A 15,709-nucleotide genomic window follows, 5' to 3' on the forward strand; every position below is an offset into this window, starting at 1 on the left:
AGGACCTGCCTTTAGGACACAGGAACCAAGGGGGCAATCTGGAACAGAATACTTCCTGTTTCCACTGTTACAGTAGCTTAACCTGTGCCACAACTCTCTGTACCCAGTTATCATGGGGAGAAAGCCAGTCTCTAGGAGTGCTGACACAAAGGCTTAAAAGAGGGTCAAGCCACTGTCAGAGGCAACAGGACCAGCTAACACTAGAGATAAGGAGATGGCAAGAAGCAAGGGTGAGAACCTAAGAAATAGAAACAAAGGCCATTTTGCATCATCAGCATCCACTTCCCCCACCACAGCAGCCCTGGGAACCCAAACACACCTGAAAAGCAAGATACTGATTTAAAATCACAACCCATGATAAAGTTAGAGGACTTTAAAAAGGACATAAAAAACTCCATTAAATAAATACAGCACAACACAGATAAACAGGTAGAAGCCCTTAAAGAGGAAACACAAAAAAATCGCTTAAAGTATTAGAGGATAACACAACCAAAAAGGTAAAGGAAATTGAACAAAACCAGCCAGTAAAGAAGTCACAAAGGGAGATAACTCCAGAGATAGAAAACCTAGGAAAGAGATCAGGAGTCATAGAGGCAAGCATTACCAGCAGAATAAAAGAGATAGAAGAGAAAATCTCAGGGTCAAAAAAAATCATAGAAAACATTGATATAACCATCAAAGATAATGTAAAACACAAAAAGCTACTAACACAAATAGCACCTAACCAAAATATCCAGGAAATCCAGGACACAATGAGAAGATCAAACCTAAGGAGAATAGGTATAGAAGAGTATGAAATGTCCCAACTTAAAGGGCAAGAAAATATCTTCAACAAAATTATAGAAGTGAAGTTCTCTAATCCAAAGGAAGAGATGCCCATAAACCTATAAGAAGCATACAGAACTACAAATAGATTGGAACAGAATATAAATTCTTCCTGATACATAGTAGTCAAAACACAAAATCCACAAAACAAAGAAAGAATAATAAAAGCAGTAAGGGCAAAAGGTCAAGTGAAATATAAAGGCAAAACTATCACAATTTCACCAGATTTCTCACTAGAGACTATGAAAAACAGAAGATCCTGTGCATAAATCACATATACCCTAAGAGAACACAATTGCCATTCTAGCCTACTATGCCGAGTAAAATTCTCAATTAACATAGATAGAAACCAAAATATTCCATGACAAAACCACATTTACATATTATCTTTCTTTTTTTTTTTTTTTTTTATTTACTTGAGTATTTCTTATATACATTTCGGGTGTTATTCCCTTTCCCGGTTTCCGGGCAAACATCCCCCTCCCCCCTCCCCTTCCTTATGGGTGTTCCCCTCCCAACCCTCCCCCCATTGCCGCCCTCCCCGCATAGACTAGTTCACTGGGGGTTCAGTCTTAGCAGGACCCAGGGCTTCCCCTTCCACTGGTGCTCTTACTAGGATATTCATTGCTACCTATGGGGTCAGAGTCCAGGGTCAGTCCATGTATAGTCTTTAGGTAGTGGCTTAGTCCCTGGAAGCTCTGGTTGCTTGGCATTGTTGTACTTTTGGGGTCTCGAGCCCCTTCAAGCTCTTCCAGTTCTTTCTCTGATTCCTTCAATAGGGGACCTATTCTCAGTTCAGTGGTTTGCTGCTGGCATTCGCCTCTATATTTGCTGTATTCTGGCTGTGTCTCTCAGGAGCGATCTACATCCGGCTCCTGTCGGTCTGCACTTCTTTGCTTCATCCATCTTGTCTAATTGGGTGGCTGTATATGTATGGGCCACATGTGGGGCAGGCTCTGAATGGGTGTTCCTTCAGTCTCTGTTTTAATCTTTGCCTCTCCCTTCCCTGCCAAGGGTATTCTTTTTCCTCATTTAAAGAAGGAGTGAAGCATTCACATTTTGATCATCCGTCTTGAGTTTCGTTTGTTCTTGGGATCTAGGGTAATTCAAGCATTTGGGCTAATAGCCACTTACATATTATCTTTCAACAAATCCACCCATACAATAAATAATACATGGAAAACTCCAACATAAAGAAGAAAACTCCACCCTAGAATGAGCAAGAAAGTAATTTTCTTGCAACAAACCCAAAAGAAGAGAGGCACACAAATATAACTTCACCTCTAACAACAAAAATAACAGGAAACAACTTGCACTGGTCCCTAATATCTCTCAACTTCAATGGATTCAATTACCCAATAAAAAGACATAGGCTAGGGGTTGGGGATTTAGCTCAGCAGTAGAGCACTTGGCTAGCAAGCTCAAGGCCCTGGGTTCGGTCCCCAGCTCTGAAAAAAAAAAAAGACATAGGCTAACATACTGGATATGTAAAGAGGACCCAGCATTTTGCAGCATATAGGAAACACATGTCAGTGATAAACATAGGCACTATCTCACAATAAAAGGTTGGAAAACAATTTTCCAAACAAATGTCCAAGAAACAAGCTGGAGTATCAATTCTAATATTGAATAAAATTGACTTTCAACCCAAAGTTATCAAAAAGATAAGGAAGGACAGTTCATACTCAACAAAGGAAAAATCAACCAAGATGAACTGTCAATCCTGAATATCTATGCTCCAAACACAAATGTACCTACATTCATAAAAGAAACCTTACTAAAGCTCAAAGCATACATTGCACCTCACACAATAATAGTGGGAGACTTCAATACCCTACTCTGATCAATAGACAGATCATGAAAACAGAAATTAAACAGAGACATAAAGAAACTAACAGAAGTTATAAAACAAATGGATTTAGCAGATATTTATAGAGTATTTCATCTTAAAATTAAATAATATACCTTCTTCTCAACACCTCATGATACCTTCTCCAAAGTTGAACATATACGCAGTCACAAAACAGGCCTCAACAATATAAGAAGATTGAAATAATCCCATCCATCCTTTCAGGTCACCACAGATTAACGTCGAACTTCCATAACAACAAAAATGACAGAAAGCCTATGTACACATGGAAGCTCAACAAGTCTCTACTCAATGATGGCATGGTCAGGGAAGAAATAAAAAGAAGGAATTAAAGATTTTTTTTTAAATTTAATGAAAATGAAGGTACAATATACACAAATTTATGGAACACAAGGAAAATAGTGTGAAGAGTGCCTTAAAGAAGAAACTGGAGAGACCACACATTAGCAGTTTGAAGGCATACCTACACGCTCTAGAACAAAAAGAAGCAAATATACCCAAGAGGAGTAGATGTCAAAAATAATCAAACTCAGGCATGAAATCAACTAATTAGAAAGAAAAGAACCAGACAAAGAAGCAAAAACAACGAAGCTGGTTCTTTGAGAAAATCAACAAAAGAGTAAAACTCTTAGACAGACTAACCAGAGCACACAGAGTATCTAAATTAACAAAATCAGAAATGAAAACATAACAACAGAAACTGAGGAAATTCAAAAAAATCATCAGATCCTATATTCAACAAAACTGGAAAACTTGGAGAAAATGGACAATTTTCTATATATATACCAGGTACCAGAGTTAAATCAGGATTAGATAAATCATCTAAATATTCCTTTAACTCCTAAAAAAATAAAACAGTCATTAAAAGTCTACCAACCAAGAAAAATACCCAGGTCTAGATGGTTTTAGTGCAGAATTCTATCAGACCTTCATAGAAGATATAATACCAGCATTTTCCAAACTATTCCACAAAATAAAAACAGAAGGAACACTACACAGTTTCTTCTATGAAGCCACAATTATGCTTTTATCCAAATGACACAAAGACCCAACAAAAAAAAGAGAATTTCAGACTAATTTGCCCTATGAATATTGATGCAAAAATACTCAATACAATTCTCCCAAACCAAATCCAAGAACTCCTCCAAAGGATCATCCATCATGGTCAAGTAGGCTACATCCCAGGGATGGTGTATGGTTCAACATATGGAAATCCCTCAACTTAATCCACTATACAAACAAACTAAAGAAAAAGACAACATGATCATCTCCTTAGATTCTCAGAAAGATTTGACAATGTCCAACACCCTTACATGTTAAAAGTTTTGGGAGGATCAGGAATTCAAGGCCCATACCTAAACATAGTAACAACAATATACAGCAAACAAGTAGCCAACATCAAACTAGATGGAGAGAAATTTGAAGTAATTTCACTATAATTAGACACTAGACAAGGCCGAACACTCTCTCCCTACCTATTTAATATAGTACTTGAAGTGCTAGCCAGAGCAAGCAGAGAATAACAGGAGATCAAAGGGGTACAAATTTGAAAGGAAGAAGTCATAGTATCACTATTTGCAGATGATATGATAGTATAATTAGGTGACCAAAAAAGTTCCACCAGAGAACTGCTAAACCTGATAAACAACTTCAGCTAAATGGATAAATATAAAATTAACTGAAACAAATCAGTAGACTTCTGCTACTCAAAGGATAAACAAGCCGAAAAACAAATTAGGGAAATGGCACCCTTCACAATAGTTGAAAATTATATAAAATACTCAGTGTGACTCTAACCAAGCAAGTGAAAGATCTGTATGACAAGAATTTCAAGTCCCTGAAGAAAGAAATTGAAGAAGATCTCAGAAGATGAAAAGAATTCCCATGCTCATAGATTGGCAGAATTATTATTGTAAAAATGGCCATCTTCCTAAAAGAAATCTACAAAATCACTGCTATCCACATCAAAATTACAACTCAATTCTTCATATAGTTAGAAAGAGCAATATGCAAATATTGCAAATATCCAAATTCATTCGGAATAACAAAAATCCAGGATAGTGGAAACTATCCTCAACAATAAAAGAACTTCATGGGGACTCATCATCCCTGACCTCCAGCTGTATTACAGAGCAATAGTGATAAAAACTGCATGGTATTGGTACAGAGACAGGCAGGTAGATCAATAAAATAGAATTGAAGTTCCAGAAATGAACCCACATACCATGGTCACTTGAACTTTGATGAAACAACTTAAACTGTCCAGCGGGAAAAGATAACATTTTCAACAAATATTGCTGGTTCAACTGGCTGTCAGCACTTAGAAGAATGCAAATCGAATCATTCTTTTCTCCCTATACAAAGCTCAAGTCCATGTGGATCAAGAACTTCCACACAAAACCAGATACATTCAAACTAAAAGAAGAAAAATGGAGAAGAGCCTGGAACACATGGGCCTTGGGGAAATTTTTCTGAACAGAACACCAATGGCTTATGGTCTATGATCAAGAATTGACAAATGGGACCTCATAAAATTGCAAAGCTTCTGTAAGGCAAAGGGCACTCTCATTAGGACAAAACAACAACCAACAGAATGCAAAAGAGCTTTACCAATCCTACCTCCAATAGAGGGCTAATGTCCAATATATACAAAGAACTCAAGAAATTAGACTCAAGAGAATCAAATGACCATATTAACAAGAGGGCACAGACCTAAACAAAGAATTTTCAACTGAGGAATATCAAATGGCTAAGAAACACCTAAAGAAATGTTCAATATCCGTAGTCATCAGGGAAATGCGAATCAAAACAACCCTGAATTTCACCATATACCAGTCAAATTGGCTAAGTTAAAAATCTCAGGTGACAAGTACTATCAAGAATGAGGAGTAAGAGGAGCACTCCTCTGTCGTTGCTAGGATTACAAACTGGTACAACCACTCTGAAAATCAGTCCGGAGCTTACTCAGAAAATTGGACATAATACTACCTGAGGACCCAGATGTACCACTGCTGGGCATATACCCAAAAGATGCTCCAACTTATAACAAGGACACATGTTTCACTATGTTCATAGCAGCTTTATTTAAAATAGTCGGTTAAGAGCACTGACTGCTCTTCCAGTGGTCCTGAGTTCAATTCCTAACAACCACATGGTGGCTCACAACCATCTGTAATGGGATCTGATGCCCTCTTCTGGTATGTCTGAACACAGCTACAGTGTACTCATATAAATAATAATAATAATAAAAAAAGGTTCAGGTGTTTTTGGGCTGGAGAGATGGCTCGGTGGTTAAAATAGTTGGAAGCTGGCAAAAAAGAACCAGATGTCCTTCAACATTGAAATGGATACAGAAAATGTGGTACATTTGTACAATAGCATACTATTCAGCTATCAAAAACAATGATTTCATGAAATTCTTAGACAAATGGATGGAACTAGAAAATGTCATCCTGAGTGAAGTAACCCAATCACAAAACTAAACAAAACAAAGCAAAACAAAACACACACACACACACACACACACACACACACACACACACACACACACACGGTATGCACTCACTGATAAGTGGATATTAGCCCAAAACTCAGATTACCCAAGATACAATCCACAAACCACATGAAGCTCAAGAAGAAGGATAAGCAAAGTGCAGATTTTTCAGTCCTTCTTAGAAGGAGGAACAGAAGTATTCATAGGAGTAAATATAGACACAAAGTGTAGAGCAGAGACTGAAGTAAAGTCCATCCATAGCCTTCCCCACCTGGGGATCCAGCACATATACATACAGCCACCAAACACAGACAATATTGCTGATGCCAAGAAGTACATGCTGACAGGTGCCTGATATAGATGTCTGCTGAGAGGCTCTACCAGAGCATGACAAATTCAGAGGCAGATGCTTGCAGTCAACCTTTGAACTAAGAATGGAGTCCCCATTGGAGGAGTTACAGAATGGAGTAAAGGACCTGAAGGAGTTTGTAACCCTATGAGAACATCAATATCAACCAATCAGAGCTCCCAGGAACTTAACCACCATCCAAAGAGTACACATGGACAGACCCATGGCTCCAGCTGCATATGTAGCAGAGGAAGGCCTTATCGGACACCAGTGGGAGGAGAAACCCTTGGTCCTGCAAGGCTTGACCCTCTAGTATAGGGGAATCTCAGGGCAAGGAGGCAGGAAGCGGTAGGTGGATAGGTGGAGGAACACCCTCATAGAAAAATGGGGAGGGGGTATGGCATATGGAGTTTATGGACAGGAACCAGGAAAGGGAATAACATTTGAATTATAGATTTAAAAATAGCCAATAAAATTTATTTGAGGGATTGGGGATTTAGCTCATTGGTAGAGCGCTTGCCTAGCAAACGCAAGGCCCTGGGTTCAGTCCCCAGCTCCAAAAAAAAAAGAAAAAAAAAACTTTATTTGATTTTAAACAGAATTTGTTATTTCCATGAAATTTCTATTCCTCCCCTTTAAATTGATAAGGAGTACCATACTTACCTCCTAGGTCTGATATGCAGATTAAATTTGTTACCATACATATTTTGAATATTCTTCAGTACATAGTAAACTTTCTCAATAATTAGTTAGTATTATAGCAGTTGTTGTTATTATAATATTAATATGTAGAAATATTTTTACTGTAAAGATAGGTAGGCTAAGGTACATTTGAGATTCTGTTCAGATCATATCCCAAATGATGTAGTGCACCATGTTATTATTTCTTTCAATCACATCAGCTTTTTACTTTCTAGTTTCTGAAATAGATACAATCAGTTTTCTTTACCAGTTTAGAAATAAGAAGTTGTTCTAAGCTGGGAGGGGTGTGCAAGCCTAGATTCCAAGTGCTTAGGAGGCAAAGGCAGGCAGATCTTTGTAAATTTGAGGTCAGCCTAGAATACTGAGTTCTAGGATAGACAGAGCTGTACATTAAGAACCTCTCCTGAAAAGAAAAATATGTCTAAAGGTACAGTATTGAAAAATAAATAGTATTCCTATGAAAGAATGAACCTTGGGGGAATCTAGTACTATCATTCTGTTAAATAAACATCCACAAAATGACTCTTAATTGCTGTGTTCATAAATCTGTGCACCACTCAACCCTTATCAGGGAAGATTCTTCTTACAGTAGATAGTATTTAATACAGACATCCTTAACGAAACAATGTGCATAGACTGAGAGACCTAGGAACCCTCTGCCAAAGTGTGATATGTTTATCAAACATCTCCACTCAAGGCTCAGGTATCTACATAGAAGAAAAAGAAAGACTTTAGGAGTGAGAGCTGGTGGATGACTCCCCAAAGAAGAGCATCTTCCAGATACAACAAAGCTAAGGCACATATGAACTCGGAGAGACAGTATACAGAAAACTGCGCAACTTCAATCCAGACAAAATTCCAGTAAGAAGATAAAGTAGTCAGTCCCATCCTTAACGAAAAGTTATTTCTAATTGATACCTGGTAGAAAAAGGGAAACAAGTTCTTTTCAATGGAATAACAGTGGGTATATCAACCACTTCAGAGTGGGCCTTATGCTTAGGAGTAGTTGACCAACATTAAATGGTCTTCATGCTATTTTGTGGGGGGTTTTTTGTTGTTGTTAAAATTGGCTAATTTTACATCAACTTGATATAAGCTAAAGTCATCTGAGTGGAGGGAACATCATTACAAAAAAAATCCCTCCATAAGACTGAGGTATAGGCAAGCTTGTATGGTATTTTCTTAATTAGTGATTGATTTGGGAAGGCCCAGCTCATTTAGATGAGGCTACTCTTAGGCTGGTCTTGAGTTCTATAAGAAATTGGGATGAAAAGCAGTAAGCATGACTCATCAAGGCCTCTGCCTTAGTTCCAGCCTCTAGGATCCTGATCTATTTTCAGTCCTGCGTAGACATTCTTCATTGATGGATAATGATGAGGATATATAACTTAACAAAACCTTTACTCTGCAAGATGTATTGGTTATGCTGTTTCATCACTATTCATCAATAGTAAATAGTAGTTCTAATTAAGATAGGTAGTATCTGCTTTTTCCATTTTGGGATTTGTTGTTGTTATTTGTAACAAATGGGTAAAAACAAAAGTGAAGGGACAGAAAGTGAAGAATATCCAGAAGAATTTGTAGCAGTGAAATTATATTATAAAAAATGTATTATATAAAAAGTTAAAAATAATTTTAAAATCTAATAAAAATGGATAGGGACCAGAATTTCAAGAAATTATACGTGAGATTTAGTAACTGTGAGGCAAAAAAAATATACAACTAAAGATTTTTATAGATTAAAAAAAAAACAAATTTAAGAATTCTCAGGGTATTGGAGATTTGGTTCAGTGGATAAGAGTATCAGCTCTTTTTCCAAAGGTCCTGAGTTCAATTCCCAGCACCCACATGGTGGCTCATAATTACCTATGATGGTACCCAGTGACCTCTTCTTGTGCACAGATACACATGCAAATGAAGCACTCATATGCATAAAATCGAGACAAATAAATCTTTGACCAACTAAAAGTATTCTCAGTGTGCTGTCATGATGTCTTTGTTACTGTGGTTTGGATGAAGTAAAAATCGTAGAATGGGTATGAAAGGGTACACTTTCTATAGCTGTTACCTGCATATTTTGTGGTGTTCCATGTTTAAATTTAATCTTCTTGCATTATTTATCAACTACTTTCTGCCACAGTTGCTGCCTTGAAGAATAATTAAGGTGTCTTGAAACAAGAAAATGCATATGTTCAATTATATAAATAAATATAGAAAAATAATAAAGAGTTAGCATATATGCAACAAAACAGATAAATAAATACATAGAGAAACTAAGAGGTAAATGTTAACTAGTATCACAGAATCTTGATCGACTAGTCCTAATGATATGTTGAGCTTCATTTACTACTTTAAGAACTTATGAGGATTTGGAGATTGATATTTGTAACTGTGTTCCCTGTGGAGTGACATTTTAATTTTCCCTATACAGATTTAGGTAGGGTACATTGTTAATCAATGTAGAAATATTAATTTTCCATTAATTTTTCCTACATTTTCATTGAATTCTTATTCCTAACAGAACCCAAAAAGAGTTTGGCATGAATATCTTTTATTTTCATCATAATATTCAAATGTACAGGGACTTTCACTATAGGTATCAGTAACTGTGATATAGAGAGCACTTTTATATATTCAATATTACATTATGCTCATAAGATATATACATGCTCCATAGGTATGTAAAGCTTATTGTGTATGAATTGTATATATCACTTTTCTGTAATTTGAATGATTGTAACTCTCCTGAAACATACCTAATGAGGCAATATTAACTGAGTGGTTGGTGATTGGAAAGTTTTAATTTATGTTATGAGGCCAGAGAGTTTATGAATATATTATGACTTCAATAAAAAGCATCCTGGATAGACTCAACTTCTTGTACTCTTTTGCCATATGTGGAACAACTTGTCTAATATACATAGGATATAGCATCCAAAATAACATCGATCCAGCAGAGACAGGGTACTTACTAAGCACCAAAGATGCTGACACTGAATCATGGGTTTCGAGGAGTTTCTGAAACTGTTAAAAAATAATTTATTTTATTTTATATAAATGACTAAGCTTCAAACATTGTTCCAGCAAACAAAAACAGTAAAACCCACTCTACATATCAACCTGTATTTACTTATCCACTCTCCATTTGATAGCCATTTCTGCTTTCTTCCTCTAAGTGGCAACATTTGAATTTATCACTAAATGTGTACAACTATTTATACTAGTAATTTTTACATTGCCCTGCAGAATACTTGAGATAAATAAAAAATGGTGTTTATTTTGATTGTGGTCCTTATCTAAATGGTGTAGGCTCATTGATTTTTTTTTTTACTCTGGTGGGCACCTAAAATGCCCATACTGGTAAGTACATGGTGATTAGAAAGCAGAAGAGGAAAAAAACCAGATTGTACTAATGTTCTACATATCTTTTCAAAGCCATATTACAAAGAACTAAGACTCTTTCAAAAATACTCATCTTTTAGATGTTTTCCTCTTTCCCAATAATGTCAGTATCAAGAACAAGTTTTTAATGTATGACTCTTTGTAGAGTCATTAAAGATTCAAACTCATAGCACTATGTAGTCTATAGTCTCCCTCAGTAAAATGCTATCTATTTATTGCTAATGTAAATTTTCTATTATTTGAAAGGGTATCAAAAATCTAGAAAGCAGCTTGATTGATGTATCTTTGGCAATTGCCTAATTGTTGAATATGCTGCCTCAAAAATCCAAATTTGGCCATCAAATTCTATGTTCTTTTTGACATGCTAAAATCTCCAAAGTTCTTTTGGAGCAAATCGCTACACTAGTACATTTAATATAAACCTAAGCATAGATAATACATATGTACTATTACACTTTTCATATAGTAATAAGAAAATGTTTACCTTATTTCTTGTAAAAAAACTGAAGAAAAAAACCTTCATATTTAAAGAGTCATCAGAAAGTACCAGAAAGTGTGTCGATCTGACACAATAAATATTTCATCTTTGAAACAAAGTATAAAAAAACATTGTAATTTGATTAAGTGAATTTTCATCAACAATCTGGCTTGATGAGAACCCTGAAAGTTAAATATACAATTCTATAGGTAGTATGGTAGGATTTACCATATTTGCATTATTTGAATTTGAAAGGAGGTACTAACCTCTCCAATTTTACTTTGTGTGTGGTATTGGTCCTGACTTATTTTCTTGCTTGAGAGAGACTCTATCAGACAAGAGTATATTTATCTGAAATATAAACAATTTATAAATAACTAGCAGTCGTTTTCTGTATATACAACGTCCATCCTGGGAAGTTAATTTAGACCATGTTCACTTTGTTATTTCTAAAAATCTACCCAAAAAGAGATTTTATACTTTTATTTGGGATAGGTATTTGTTCATATCGTTTATATGACAAACCTCAAAAGAAATTGTTCATCTTTCTCTAGAACAGTGGCTCTCGTCCTGAGGATTGCAAACTGTTTGGGAATTCAATGACCCTTACCTACGGGTTCCATATCAGATATCCTGTATATAAGATAGTTACATTACAATTTACACCCATAGCAAAATTATAGTTATGAAGTAGCAATGAAATAATTTTGAATTTGGGGGTTTGCCACTACAAACAAAATTGTGTTAAAAGTTGCAATATTAGGACAGTTAAGAACAATTGTTCTCGAGTGGCCTTATTTTGGTACATTACATCAAATCTCAAGGAAAAACAGAGAATATTTGCTGTGTATTCCTAATGAACAATCTCAGTCCTTCTTAAAGATGAGTACTGTTTCATTAACAGTTATAAGATTCGAGAACAAGTATAGCATTTGAACACTAAATAAGCAATTCTGTTTTTTGCCTTCATAATGGGTGACTTTAGAATTGGTTTTCTGTGTTTTCGTCTATGTGTCTGAAACCAACTGGCCTAACTTTAGGCAGTAGTTTACTTATTTCACCCTTAGGTCTATTGGCCATTGCCATCCATCTCTGAAGGTTAGAATGATCAAAGTATCGAGATTTCACCTGGACTTTCAAGGAATTTATGTGTTTCTAACCTTTGATACATTAAAACCACCACCTAGACTCTGCTTTTCAAGAGACCTGTCATTTCATAGGGAAAATGGAGCTAAATTTTACCTCCTGCTATCCACTTCGACCTAGGAAAACATTGAGTGGAGATTTTTAGAAATTATAGTTCTCTTGACATAAGTATATTCGTTTTTAGGTGTAATGAAAAGGAACTTATGGTGGAGGATACTCTTTAGAGAACTTAGTTGATATAAACCTAGTCAGGTTCTCTTATGTTATTTAGTCAGCCAGTTCTAATATTTACAGTAGACTTCTCTTCTAAATCCTCTAAGACATATTCAGAATTTCTGCCATATTTCTATAGGGATTAAGTCAAGACATCAATTCTATTATCAAATCAGTGATTTGGAGCAGGCACCAACTATCCCTGATGTGTTATTAAATTCTGTCACTTCAAAACAAATAGAGAGTGTTTGAAACATGAAAAAAATGCAGATTATTTGAGGTGATAGATATTATATATTCATTACATATGTATAATTACATGTGTTAGTTCAATATAATATACCCCATAAACAAGTATGCTAGTATTTATCAATTAAACATAAAACAATCTGTTAAAATACTGCATGTACTTTATACTATCCAGTTATAAATTTAAGACGTCCTGATATCACACTATCAAAAAAATCACATTTATTGACCCATGTCTGTTTTGGAGCTTAACTTTTCTCATAAAATATTGCAAAGACAACATACAATTAACTTTTTTTTTCTTTTCTCTCTCTTTTTTTATTGTACGTTTTAAATTTACATTTCAAATGTTATTTTCTTTCCCAGTTTCCCATCCATAAGCCCCCTATCCCATCCCCCCTTCATCTATGAGGATGTTCTCCCTCCCCAAGCACCCCCTTGCCACCCCTGGCCCTGACATTCCCCTACACTGGGGCATCCAACCTTAGCAGGACCAAGGGTTTCTCCTTCCATTGGTGCCCAATAAGGCCGTCTTCTGCTACATATGCATCTGGAGCCATTATTCTGTCCATGTGTACTATTTGGTTAATGGTTTAGTCCCTGGGAGCTCTGGTTGGTTGGCATTGTTGTTTTTATGGGGTTGCAAACCCCTTCAGGTCCTTCAGTCTTTCCTCTAACTCCTCCAATGGGGTCCCCTTTCTCAGTTCAATGGTTGGCTGCTTGCATTAGCCTCTGTATTTGTCATGCTCTGGCAGAGCCTCTCAGGAGACAGCTACATCAGGCTCCTGTCAGCATGCATTTCTTGGCTTCATCAATATTGTCTACATTTGATGGCTCTGTATGTGTGTGTGTGTGTGTGTGTGTGTGTGTGTGTGTGTGTGTGTGTGTTTGCATATATATGTTTGTATATATATGGTCTGGATCCCCAGGTGAGGCAGGCTCTGAATATTGATTCCTTCATTCTGTGCTCCAAACTTTGGTTCTGTATTTACTCCTAGGCATACTTTTATTCCCCCTTTTAAGAAGGACTGAATCATCTGCAGTTTAGTCATCCTTCTTCTTGAGGTTCTTGTAGTCTGTGGATTATATTTTGTGTAACTAGGGCTTTGGGCTAATATCTACTTATCAGTGAGTGCATACCATGTATGGATTTTTGGTTTTCTTTGTTTTTTTGTTGTTTTTTTTTTTTTTGTGAGTGGGTTACCTCACTCAACATGACATTTCCTAGTTCCATCCATTTGCCTATGAAATTCATGAAATCATTTTTAATAGCTAAATACTACAACACTGTGTAAATGTACCACATTTTCTGTATTCGTTCCTCTGTTGAAGGATATCTGGGTTCTTTCCATGTTCTGGCTATTACAGATAAGGCTGCTATGAACATAGTGGAGCATGTGTCTTTGTTATTTTTTGGAGCATCATTTAGGTATATTCCCAGAAGTAGTATAGCTGTTTCCTCAGGCAGTACTATGTCCAATTTTCTGAGGAACCTCTAGACTGATTTCCAGAGTGATTTTACCAGCTTGCATTCTCACAAACAATGGAGGAGTGTTCCTCTTTCTCCACATCCCAGACGGCATCTCTTGTCAACAGAGTTTTTGATCTTAGTTATTCAGACTGGTTTGAGGTAGAATCTCAGGGTTGTTTTGATTTGCATTTCCCTGATGTCTAAGGATGTTGAACATTTCTTTGCTGGGATTGCAAGCTGCTACAACCACACTAGAAATCAGTTTGCAGGTTCCTCAGAAAATTGGATGTAGTATTACCTGCGGACCCAGGTATGCAAGTTCTGGTCATATACCTAAAGATGCTCCAACATATAACAAGGACACATGCTCCACTATGTTCATATGTGTATAGCAGCCTTATTTATAATAGTTAGAAACTGGAAGGAAGCCAGATGTCCTTCAACAGAATAATTCATGAAATTCTAATCAAATGGATGGAACTAGAAAATATCTTCCTGAGTGAGGTAACCCAGTCTCTCTCTCTCTCTCTCTCTCTCTCTCTCTCTCTCTCTCTCTCTCTCTCTCTCTCTCACACACACACACACACACACACACACACACACACACACACACACACAAACCATACCTGGTATACACGCACTGATAAGTGGATACAAAAAGTTGGAATACCCAAGATATAATTCATATACCACATATAGTTCAAGAAGAAGAAACACCAAAGTGTGGGTGCTTCAGAAGTTCTTAGAAGGGGTAACAAGAAATACTCACAGGAAATAGTGAGACAAAATCTGGAGCAGAGACTGAAGGAAAGGCTACCCAGAGACTGCCCCATATAGGGGATCTATCCCATACACAGATACCAAACCCAGACAGAATTGCAGATACCAAGAAGTGCATTCTGACAGGAGCCTGATATAGCTGACAAATACAGAGGCATATACTCACCATTGAACTGAGAACTGGGTCCCCAAAGGAGGAGTCAGAGAAAGGACTGAAGTAGCTTAAGGGGTTTGCTACACCATAAGAAGAACAACAGTATCAACAAACCAGACCCCTCATGTTTTGAAGGTTTGCTTATATGGTTTCTTTCTAATTTCACTGTACTTTCAGAATAAAACGGAAATAACTACAGATTTTTGAAATTTGTTGAGAAATATTTTGTTTGATATTAATAATTATTATTTCATAATTTTAATGTAACTTTAGTAGTAGTTTTAAATTGCAAACATGATACAGTTTTAACCTTATACCTATGAACACAGAGTATATTTTTTATTCAATACACTTAGTACTATTAAATCAAACTTTTCTATTAGTATTGTATGGACATTTCTTAGGAATGTACAACTAAATGTCAAAATGGCACCAATGATAGATCAAGTACAGTTTCAAAAGCCAACTTTCTGAGTCTGAGGAATACATTGGACTGTCTTACATAACACAGAAGAGGTGATTACTTAAAGGAGCTTTCAGATGACACCAAAACAACTAAAACAAATTTTTATTCTAC

The sequence above is a fragment of the Rattus norvegicus genome, chromosome X, assembly GCF_036323735.1.
Source record: "Rattus norvegicus strain BN/NHsdMcwi chromosome X, GRCr8, whole genome shotgun sequence".
Classification (NCBI taxonomy): domain Eukaryota; kingdom Metazoa; phylum Chordata; class Mammalia; order Rodentia; family Muridae; genus Rattus; species Rattus norvegicus.